Source organism: Podarcis liolepis (assembly GCF_965112155.1).
Source record: "Podarcis liolepis genome assembly, chromosome: 17".
Classification (NCBI taxonomy): domain Eukaryota; kingdom Metazoa; phylum Chordata; class Lepidosauria; order Squamata; family Lacertidae; genus Podarcis; species Podarcis liolepis.
Window position 1 is genome coordinate 32,289,156 of NC_139571.1, and position 9,668 is coordinate 32,298,823.

The 9,668-nt window shown below is 45.0% G+C and overlaps 1 protein-coding gene and 1 long non-coding RNA gene across 2 annotated transcripts in view; one reads left to right on the plus strand and one right to left on the minus strand.

Moving 5' to 3' along the window:
• Positions 1-9,668, minus strand: part of LOC310696250 (uncharacterized protein) — a 960,839-nt gene that overhangs the window by 833,631 nt on the left and 117,540 nt on the right. The gene's annotated exons all lie outside the window — the stretch shown is intronic.
• Positions 2,250-8,468, plus strand: LOC310696155. The gene is made up of 4 exons (XR_014520455.1): positions 2,250-2,298; positions 3,773-3,870; positions 6,122-6,206; positions 7,997-8,468. It is a non-coding gene; the product is annotated as an uncharacterized lncRNA (long non-coding RNA).

A 9,668-nucleotide genomic window follows, 5' to 3' on the forward strand; every position in this document is an offset into this window, starting at 1 on the left:
TTGGAAAAAAATAATAATGAATGAATTCCTATGCCCCACAAATAACCCAGAGATGCATTTTAAATAAAAGGACATATTCTACTCATGTAAAAATCCGGGCTGGATTTAGAAGGCAATTGGGCCAGATCCGGCCTCCAGGCCTTAGTTTACCTACCCATGGTCTAGGCTGTGCTGCAAACTGGGTTGTTGTTGTCCTATTATTTCTTTGTGTATTTCACTTATTAGTTACTCACTACAAAAGGTTCTCTAAGCTACTGTCAGGGACTGGGCAGAGGAGGAATGGTGGAGACTGCCTCCCCACCCTGACCCTCCCAGGGAGGAGGAAGAGGAAGACAGTATAGATTTGCAACAGTGGTTTGTGGAGGTCACAGCACATAGGCAGATGAAGGGGAAAGTTGGGAAATAATAGGAGAGGAGGAGCAGGCAGAACTGGAGCAGCAGCTGGCGGACACAGTGTCGTTAGAAAGCATTCCAGACCCTCCATCTCCCAGAATCTGGAGAGCCTTAAAAGTAGGGGAGCAAAGAGCTCAAAGACAGAGGGCATGTAGTAGCACCCAGAAAAGTGACGAATGAGGAAGTGGGAGAGATGGGGGGGGTGGATTTTCGCTTGTGACAATGGCGTTATCCAAGAGGCTGGGTTCTATAGCCTCTCTCCATAAAGATTAAAATAAAAAAGAAACTTTTCCTTGTCTTTATACTTTCCTGGGCAACCAGCTGAGAGCCGCTGACAGCATCCTGACAGCTACATACAAAAAAAAAAACAAAAAAAAAACAAAAAAAAAACTCAAAGGCATAACATAAAAACAAAAATAATGCATTGCAGCAAGCCTAAATTTCTTAAATTTATATCCTGCCCTTCCTCTTTCCTCCTAAACAGACCCAGAAAAACAACATCATCAGAAGAAACTTAGCTACAAACAGCAGAATATTTAGCACGATTTGTCAAATGCCTGGGAGCAGCGAGAGTTTTTCACATGGGGTCATAATGGTGTCAATGATTGTGTCTGGTGGACTTCACTGGGGAGCTGCAAGTGGGGAGCCACAACTGAAAAGGCCTTCTCCCATGTTGCCATCCTCTTAATCTCCCTCAGAGGGGTTACCTTGAGGAGGGCCTCAGATGAAGGCCCAAGGACTTAGGTTCATACTAACTCTTCCTCGAATCTGATTCCCACTGCTGTTTAGGGTGAAAGGACAAGGAGGTGAGCAGGTGGCAACAGCTGCTAGTGCTTCTCATTGCTCCTAGCACCCACAAATTTTACTCTTGGCAGCAGTGGCAAAAGAAGTAGCCGTGGGGTCCCTCCTGAGGTTGTGGGCCTTGGGAGTTACCTGAAGAAGCCAACTCCTGACATCAGCCCTGGAGACAAGGAAAAACCAACCTAAGATGCATCACAAGGCAAGGGTGATGGGGCAAAAAGAAAAAGATGCTATGAAGGATGTCAAGGCTGTTGACTTTAATGCTGGTCATTAAAGTAAGTCCCACTAACCTTATTGTGAATTGAAGACTGGTGGTTGTGGAAAATGGAGGCTATTGGTCCCAGTCTGATGACAGTCCCATGTTTAACCAGGTTAGGGAAGATCACTTGGGGCATAACATGAAACTGGCTCCTATGGCAAGGAGATTGGCATTCCATAGTGAGATCTGAAAAATCATATTAGTTCCTGGTTGTATTCTTCAGCAGAACTCACCATGAGTTTTCTGCTCCAAATCCATGACCTGGTGGCTTCCAGTGGGGATGGTAAAACTCACTAGAAGACACCCATGACCACATTGTGGGTGTGGGTGTTTTGGAATGGCAATTTGTCATCATAAGCCACAGCAACATATAGGCCACCTCTCATTTCAGCCTCTGGGGCTTCCTAAACCAAAGCACAACGAAAGCAAATTAAGGGATTATCATCACACAATAGTTGACTTTAAGAACAAAACCCAGTCATTCCTTTCCTTCCAATTCATATCAGCCAAACCACAAAGCTCATCTTGATGAGGCAACAAATCCTTTTTGTTTCCAGGTCCTTCAGACTTAAGTTCTTATCTCAACCCTACAAACATTATTATTCATTAACACGTTTGCATGAATCAAACATGAGGTTTTGGGCTTATTTTTTTTAAAAAAGAAAGATGTGCACTGATAACAGCGATACTGCCTTTGTTGTGACTAATGCAACTTTGGAGAAGCCAATTGGCTGGGTGATAAAGGGGGTCAGGTACAAATAACGTGGATTGCCATGGGACACCCGGTCCAAGGTGCCACAACCAGTTTTTCTAGGAGTGTTGCATTAGGAAGGAACAGTCAACAGGTAGGTAAATTATCTGCTTTTCTAATCAAAGTTGCTTTATATTTTTCCTTGTCGTGTAGAGTGATGCTTAAGATCTAAATCTGCTTTCACCGATTATTTTCTAAGTGGAAGCTGGGCTTAATCAGGCCCTTGATGAATTTATGAATTTTGAGTGAAGAATAGCCTAAAATGACTACAAGAGAGGAAGAAGGGTCCATGGGCTTAAATTAGCCATAGCTCAGTGAGAAAATATATGATTTCATAACACATGAACCTGTGAAATTCATTGTCTGAAATTCACTGACTGAAGCATCTGGAATTGATCCCTCTTCATGAACTATCTTTCTGCCTATCTTAAACAGTATAGTAATACAGAAATTTTCTTTTTTCAAGTAACATTGATTTTTTTTATATTTTTCCATTGTGAATATTATTATTGTTGAAAACATCCCACTCTTTCTTCAAGGAGCTCAACAGGGCTTACAAGATTTTCCATGTCCCTCACCCAGTCCTATTTTTCTAGAAAAAGAGGTGCTGGAACTCACCATGAACTCCTCCATTGTTCTCTTATAATGTCAATGGTGCCCACCTGAGAGGTGCTGGAACTGAGTTCCAGCGAGTTCCGGTTGAAAGAAAAAAAGCCCTGTCCTCCCCATATTTTTCCAAAACAAGCCTGTGAGGTAGGTTGGACTGAATGATAATGGCTAGTCCAAGGTCACCTAATCAGCTTTGTGACCGAGTAAGGATTTGTAATCTGGATTCCCTACTTCAAAGCCAATACTCTAACCACTATGCCACACTGAATTTCTGTTCCTATGGCCTATTTCTCTGTTCTGCTTCAACAGTCAACCTTTCAAGAAATAGCACCCACCTATGAAATGACTGGTTTGGCGAGGACTATGGAGACCAGACGCACAGAAGCTTAGGGCTCCTATATTCTTATCAGACCAGCAACAATGGGGATAGCCACAGTGCCAATGTGAGTGGCGCTGTGGTCTAAACCACTGAGCCTCTTGGGCTTGCCAATCAGAAGGCCAATGGTTTGAATCCCTGCTGCGGTGGTGAGCTCCCATTGCTCTGTCCCAGCTCCTGCCAGCCTAGCAGTTCAAAAGCATGCCAGTGCAAGTAGATAAATAGGTACCGCTGTGACAGGAAGTTAAACGGAGTTTCCATGCACTCTGGTTTCTGTCACAGTGTTTCGTTGTGCCAGAAGCAGTTTAGTGATGCTGGCCACATGACCTGGAAAGCTGTCTATGGACAAACACTGGTTCCCTCGGCCTGAAAGTGAGATGAGCGCCACAACCCCACAGTCGCCTTTGACTGGACTTAATCATCCTTTACCCCTTTCTTTTCTTTTTTTCACCTTTTAGTCACCTTTTCTTCCCAAGAATACCCCAGGCAACAACACTACATAGGGTTGCTATATTTCAAGAAGGGTTTTTTTTGTGTGTGCAAAGTCTCCATATTCACCAATTTTTTAACACTTCCGATATAGCCATACGCCAATTCAGCAAGTCACCACATGATCCTGCAGTAAAGTATTCTTCAGGTTGCTAAAAGAAAGAAACAAATCCTTCTGCCATCTCACGTAAAGTAAGTAAAAAAACTTAGCGTTCACTCACAACCCCTAAAGTTCAACACAATATTGGGGGGACATTTTTTATCCCAAGCTGAAAGTAATGTAATTCACGTGGGCTGAATATTCGGCCCAACATGAATGCAAAAGTTTCTAGAGCTGTTTACAAAGATCAGTAATAACACTAGACAGTCCCTTTGAAGGAGAAATTTAAAATTATTGAGGAAGTGGGAGAGGAAGTGCAAGCACTGTGTTGGTTGGAGGAGGCAAGGAAGTGTGAACAAAGAAGGGATGGTGTCTGGAAAGAATAATAATAATAATAAAAATTTTTATTTATATCCCACCCTCCCCAGCCGAAGCTGGGCTCAGGGCGGCTAACAACAATCAAAATAGTCCAACATTCTAAAAACATTCATTATAAAATTAATTAAATCAAATTAAAATCAAATTAATGGCAACCATCAAGCAAAATTCTGTGCAGATTGCCAGAGGCGGGGGTCAGGCTGCGCCCTGACCAAAGGCCTGGTGGAACAGCTCTGTCTTGCAGGCCCTGCGGAAGGATGTCAGGTCCTGCAGGGCCCTAGTCTCTTGTGACAGAGCGTTCCACCAGATTGGAGCCGCGGCCGAGAAAGCCCTGGCTCTAGTTGAGGCCAGCCTAACCTCTCTATGGCCTGGGATCTTTAGGATGTTTTTATTTGAGGACCGTAAGTTTCTCTGTGGGGCATACCAGGAGAGGCGGTCCTGTAGGTACGAGGGTCCTAAGCCGTATAGGGCTTTAAAGGTTAAAACCAGCACCTTAAACCTGATCCTGTACTCCACCGGGAGCCAGTGCAGCTGGTATAGTACCGGATGGATATGATCTCGCAGCGAAGACCCCATAAGGAGTCTCGCCGCGGCATTCTGCACCCGCTGGAGTTTCTGGGTCAGTCTCAAGGGCAGCCCCACGTAGAGCGAGTTACAATAATCCAGTCTGGAGGTGACCGTCGTGTGGATCACAGTGGCTAGGTCAGGGCGAGAGAGATAAGGAGCCAACTGCTTAGCTTGGCGGAGATGAAAAAATGCCGCCTTTGTTATAGCTGTAATCTGCGCCTCCATAGAGAGGGAGGTATCGAAGATTACACCCAAACTCTTAACGGACGATGCTGGCACTAATTGCACCCCCGCAAGAGATGGGAGTTGCCCCCTCAATCCCATATCGCTCCATCCCAGCCAGAGGACCTCTGTCTTCGACGGATTTAACTTCAACCGGCTCCCACGTAACCATCCAGCCACAGCTTCCAGACATCTGGTTAGTGTATCTGGGGCCGAGTCAGGATGGCCGTCCATCAACAGATAGAGTTGGGTGTCATCGGCATACTGATGGCAACCCAGCCCAAAACTCCGGACAAGCTGGGCGAGGGGGCGCATAAAGATGTTAAAAAGCATCGGGGAGAGAATCGCACCCTGAGGCACTCCACACACCAAGGAGTGGCGCGATGACAATTCCCCCCCAAGCGCCACCCTCTGTCCCCGACCAGAGAGAAACGAGCGCAGCCATTGAAGGACTGTGCCCTGGATCCCCACGTCGGCAAGGCGGTGGTCCAGGAGTTCGTGATCGTCCATGTCGAAGGCTGCTGACAGGTCTAGAAGAAGTGGAAGAAGTGAGAGATGGAGGAGAAGAGTGGAAGAAAAAAACCAGGGAAGGCAAGCAAGGAGAGGGGGGAAAGAGTAGCAAAAAGCTTAAAAGAAGAAATGAGTTGGTGGGGAATTGAGGGAACAAGGAAGTGAATGGAGTTAAGGGAAACTGAGGAAGCAAAAAGGAAAGGATGGGAGGGAGGGAGGATGAAAACAAAGAGGTAAAAAAATAGGTGGAAAGGCAATGGGAGGGTGTTGTGCTCCCCTCTAATCTGGCCTACCACTGCCAGATGGCCTGCACAGGTAACAATAATATTATTGCTACTATTAATATATTAATTATTTATATTTATATAATATTATATTTATCTAATAATGTATAATATATTAATAATGTTAATGATAATAATGAACATTATTATCCTCATGAATAATATCCTTACCTGACAAGTAAAGCAATCAATGTGTACATAAGGAAAACTGTCCCCCCGACTTTGTCGGTGTCCCCCACCCACTGAACTTTGAGACTGGCTATGAGAGTAAGGCTCCAGCTAATTTGTATATTATCCTGGTATGTGGCTGAGACAATTTTTTCTACCCTGGAGTGCAACTGGCACTTGCTTCATGTCACTCAGCTGGTTTCTCTCCCAACAGAAATCATCTGTACCAGATGAGACCCGCCATCCTGTTGCTGCTCTTTTTATTTGTCGCCATGGGTTCCTCTCGCTCGGTGCGCAGAGTGAGTATAATTACTTCACGACAGTCGCCATCTAACAGCTTGATCTGTCTGTCCAATCAACTGAAGTCAAAGCCTAAACTTTGCTCTCTGTTGTGTTGTGCTGCTTGTCTGTGAACCTTGCCAAGGCATATTCAGCAAAAAAAATAAAAAATGGTTCCCCTAGTGCCTCTTAATGTAAGCACAAAAGGCATTTGATAGAGCAGCAGGAATTTTTAAAACTGATCAGGGCCGGCCCAAGACATTTTGCCGCCTGAGGCAAAAGAGAAAACAGCATATCCTCCCTCCCTGCCACCTTATTTTTCACCACCTCACCGCCCTCCTCCTCTGCTTCCTAAAGCAACTGGAGGTGGCCCAAGGAAGCCCCAGCACACTGAAGACACCGGAGGAGAAGGAGAGTTTGGATTTGATATCCCGCTTTATCACTACCCGAAGGAGTCTCAAAGCGGCTAACATTCTCCTTTCCCTTCCTCCCCCACAACAAACACTCTGTGAGGTGAGTGGGGCTGAGAGACTTCAGAGAAGTGTGACTAGCCCAAGGTCACCCAGCAGCTGCATGTGGAGGAGCGGAGACGCGAACCCGGTCCCCCAGATTACAAGTCTATCGCTCTTAACCACTACACCACACTGGCTAGCACCAGAGGGAGGCCAGAAAGAAGCAGGTTCTGCTCTTCCCGGGTGATGCCAGAGGGTGGCAAATGCAGAAGGTGGCAAGCATCCTCTTCCATGGGAGCTTGGATCTGCTGCCCCTCCAGTCTGCTGCCTCACTGAGGTTAATGGATGAGCCGGTCCTGTTGTTGATGCAGGGCAGCTGCACCATTCAAGAGAGTGGTACATGTGACACTAAAGCATACTGTCTTTTTTGTGTGATCAGCCAGTTCGCAGCATACTCTCCCAAATCGGAGATGATGAAAAACGGGACGTGGGACCCCCAGACGCAGTTTGCAGAGACAATTGCACCACCCCTCCCCACTGCCAAACAGGGGCAAAAGCAGCAGGGGAGGGGGCCCTCCCCTTACCCCTGGGCCAAAGCATGAGCCAGGACTCACCTCTGGTGGGGGCATAGGTTCAACAGTGCAACGGAAAGCAGGAGCGCAAGGAGACTCCATTCTTCAGGAGCCGATCTGCTCCTACCCTCGGCTCAGTTCCCCACTCCCCCCAGTGCTGTGGGGCGCATGTCCACACCCACACACCAGCCCCATGCAAAAACACATGTCTTTTGGTCCTGCTGTCTCACGAGAGAGTGCGGAGCAAAAAAACCAGGACATTCTAGGATCCATTCAGAAGCCAGGATGGTTTCTGTAATTCTGGGGTGTCCTGGTCAAATCAGGATGGTAGGGGGATATGTCCATTCAGAACTGAGGAAGGTCTCATTTGGTGGCGGCTCAGTGGGGCTGAACAGCCCTTATGATTCTGAAAGGGAATGTTCAGAACCTGGTCTCCAGTCACATCCAAACCATCCATTCAAAACACTCTTAATACCATTTCAACAAACCACGGCTTCCCGCAGAGAAACTCAGGAACTGCAGTTTCTAAAGAGTGCAGAGAGCTGTCCGGAGACTCCCTTACAGGGTAAAGCTTCCCAGCACCTGTAACAAACTATAGTTCCTGGGATTCTTTGTGGGAAGCGTTAACTGTCGAAGTGATATGAGCACTTAAAATGTGTGTTGTAGGTGTGACCTTCTTCTCTGATCTCTCTCCAAGACCCTAGCAGATCAAAAGAGATGTTTCCACTTGTCTTCATTGTGCAATGAAATGACCAGCGTACATGAGAACATGCTTTGTTTTCACAGCCTAGAAATGGAGATTGGACCAAGTATAGGCCAACGCTTGGACTTCACAACTGGTGGTTCTCAGGAATTCCCAGGCTGCCACCTCGTGTGGTGGTGGTTTTTGTGCCTTTCAAGAAGCCCTCGGTGACCTCTGGTAATGCAAAACCTGTGACGCCTGGAAGAGTTCCGGATATAAACAGAACTAATACAACACCGGGTTCAGAAACAGGAACTAGTGGTAGAGGAGACAGGAACATGGGAAGAGGGGATCGCGACCCCCTGGTCACACCTACTCAACATTGAATTGCTGAGGGAGTCCAAGGTTAGATTTCCTGCATTTCGAAAAGGCAAATGCAGCCGAGTGTGTGTCATGCAGATTAGGTGTTGAGAAGGGGGCTTTAATTTCCCCACCCCAGTGCCATTTATCCTGATCTAAATTGCTCTCTGGAGCTACTCTGTGCTTTGGGAGGCAAAACATACAGACGCTATACGGGCTCCAGTATGCTTTACGCCTTAGCACAAATAGCAGTTGGGTGGGGTGGGAGGCGGGATTTAGGTCAGGTAAATGGCATGAGACGAAAGGGTTAACAGTGGTTCTGAATCCCCCCCCCAGCTCTATTTTCTTTTTAAAGAAATTGTTAGAGAACCAATCATGAATCTTCTGCGCTCTCATTTTGTTGAGCCCCCAGATGCTGCACAGAATTGAAATGAAACACCATGTAATCAAAAGGAATTACAGAGATCTCAAACTGAGTTAGCATTCATATTGGGGTATAGTTGTTTTTTTGGTTCTTTTAGGGTTTTGGGTTTTTTTTTGCTGAATGGAAAAGTAAGAAGGATAAGTATTAACCTTAGCTGTGTTTTCTTTTATTTCTGTTTTCTTCCTGTTCCCCTCAGAGACTCAATAATCCCTTAGTTTCTTTCAAATTTGTTTTCTTTCTGTATTTTGGTAAATCATCTTTATTATCTTTTATTGGTTGAAAGCTAGTTATGACTTTTGTAACCATTTAATATATATACGTACTTTTACATTAAATTGGAAATCCATGTTAAATATCATGCCATTGATATTTTATTTTTTAAAAAATAGTGCTTGGCTGACATGGTGTTTAAATAGTGCTTAAGTTCAAAACACTTTGACCACAGGGTCTGATTTGTAAAGTGCTGGCTTAAAAAACCCAACAGTTTTCTTCAGTCTTTACATCTCTGTACCACATATTAAAATCATAACATGTTGTATACCAACAGAACGGTGAGATCAACTGTGACAGGTGAAATAGGTTGGATGGTATGTTGCATTAATAAGTGGAGCTGAACCAAGCAAACAATTGTCTGTGGCTAACAAATCAATAGCCAACCTGATCTTTGTAAATGGCATGATTGCTGTATTTCCTAAAATGGACACCAGAGGGAGGAAAAACACAAGCTACTGCAGGATAGCATATTTTTTATTTTATATTTTGAAAACAACTTCATAAAAGAGAAATAAACGACATTTGTTTTGAGTTCAATACAATTTCTAAGATCAGGAATTGTAAGGAAACGATTGGAAACATCAGTAGTAATCTTCTAAATGAATATAAGAAAGGCAAATAGAATACCTTGAGCTGTTTTTGGTGCTAGATGTAGGTGTGATGTTTTTATCTTGCACTTGTATCTTGCATTCACCAAGAATCAGAGAAAAGGAAGTCTA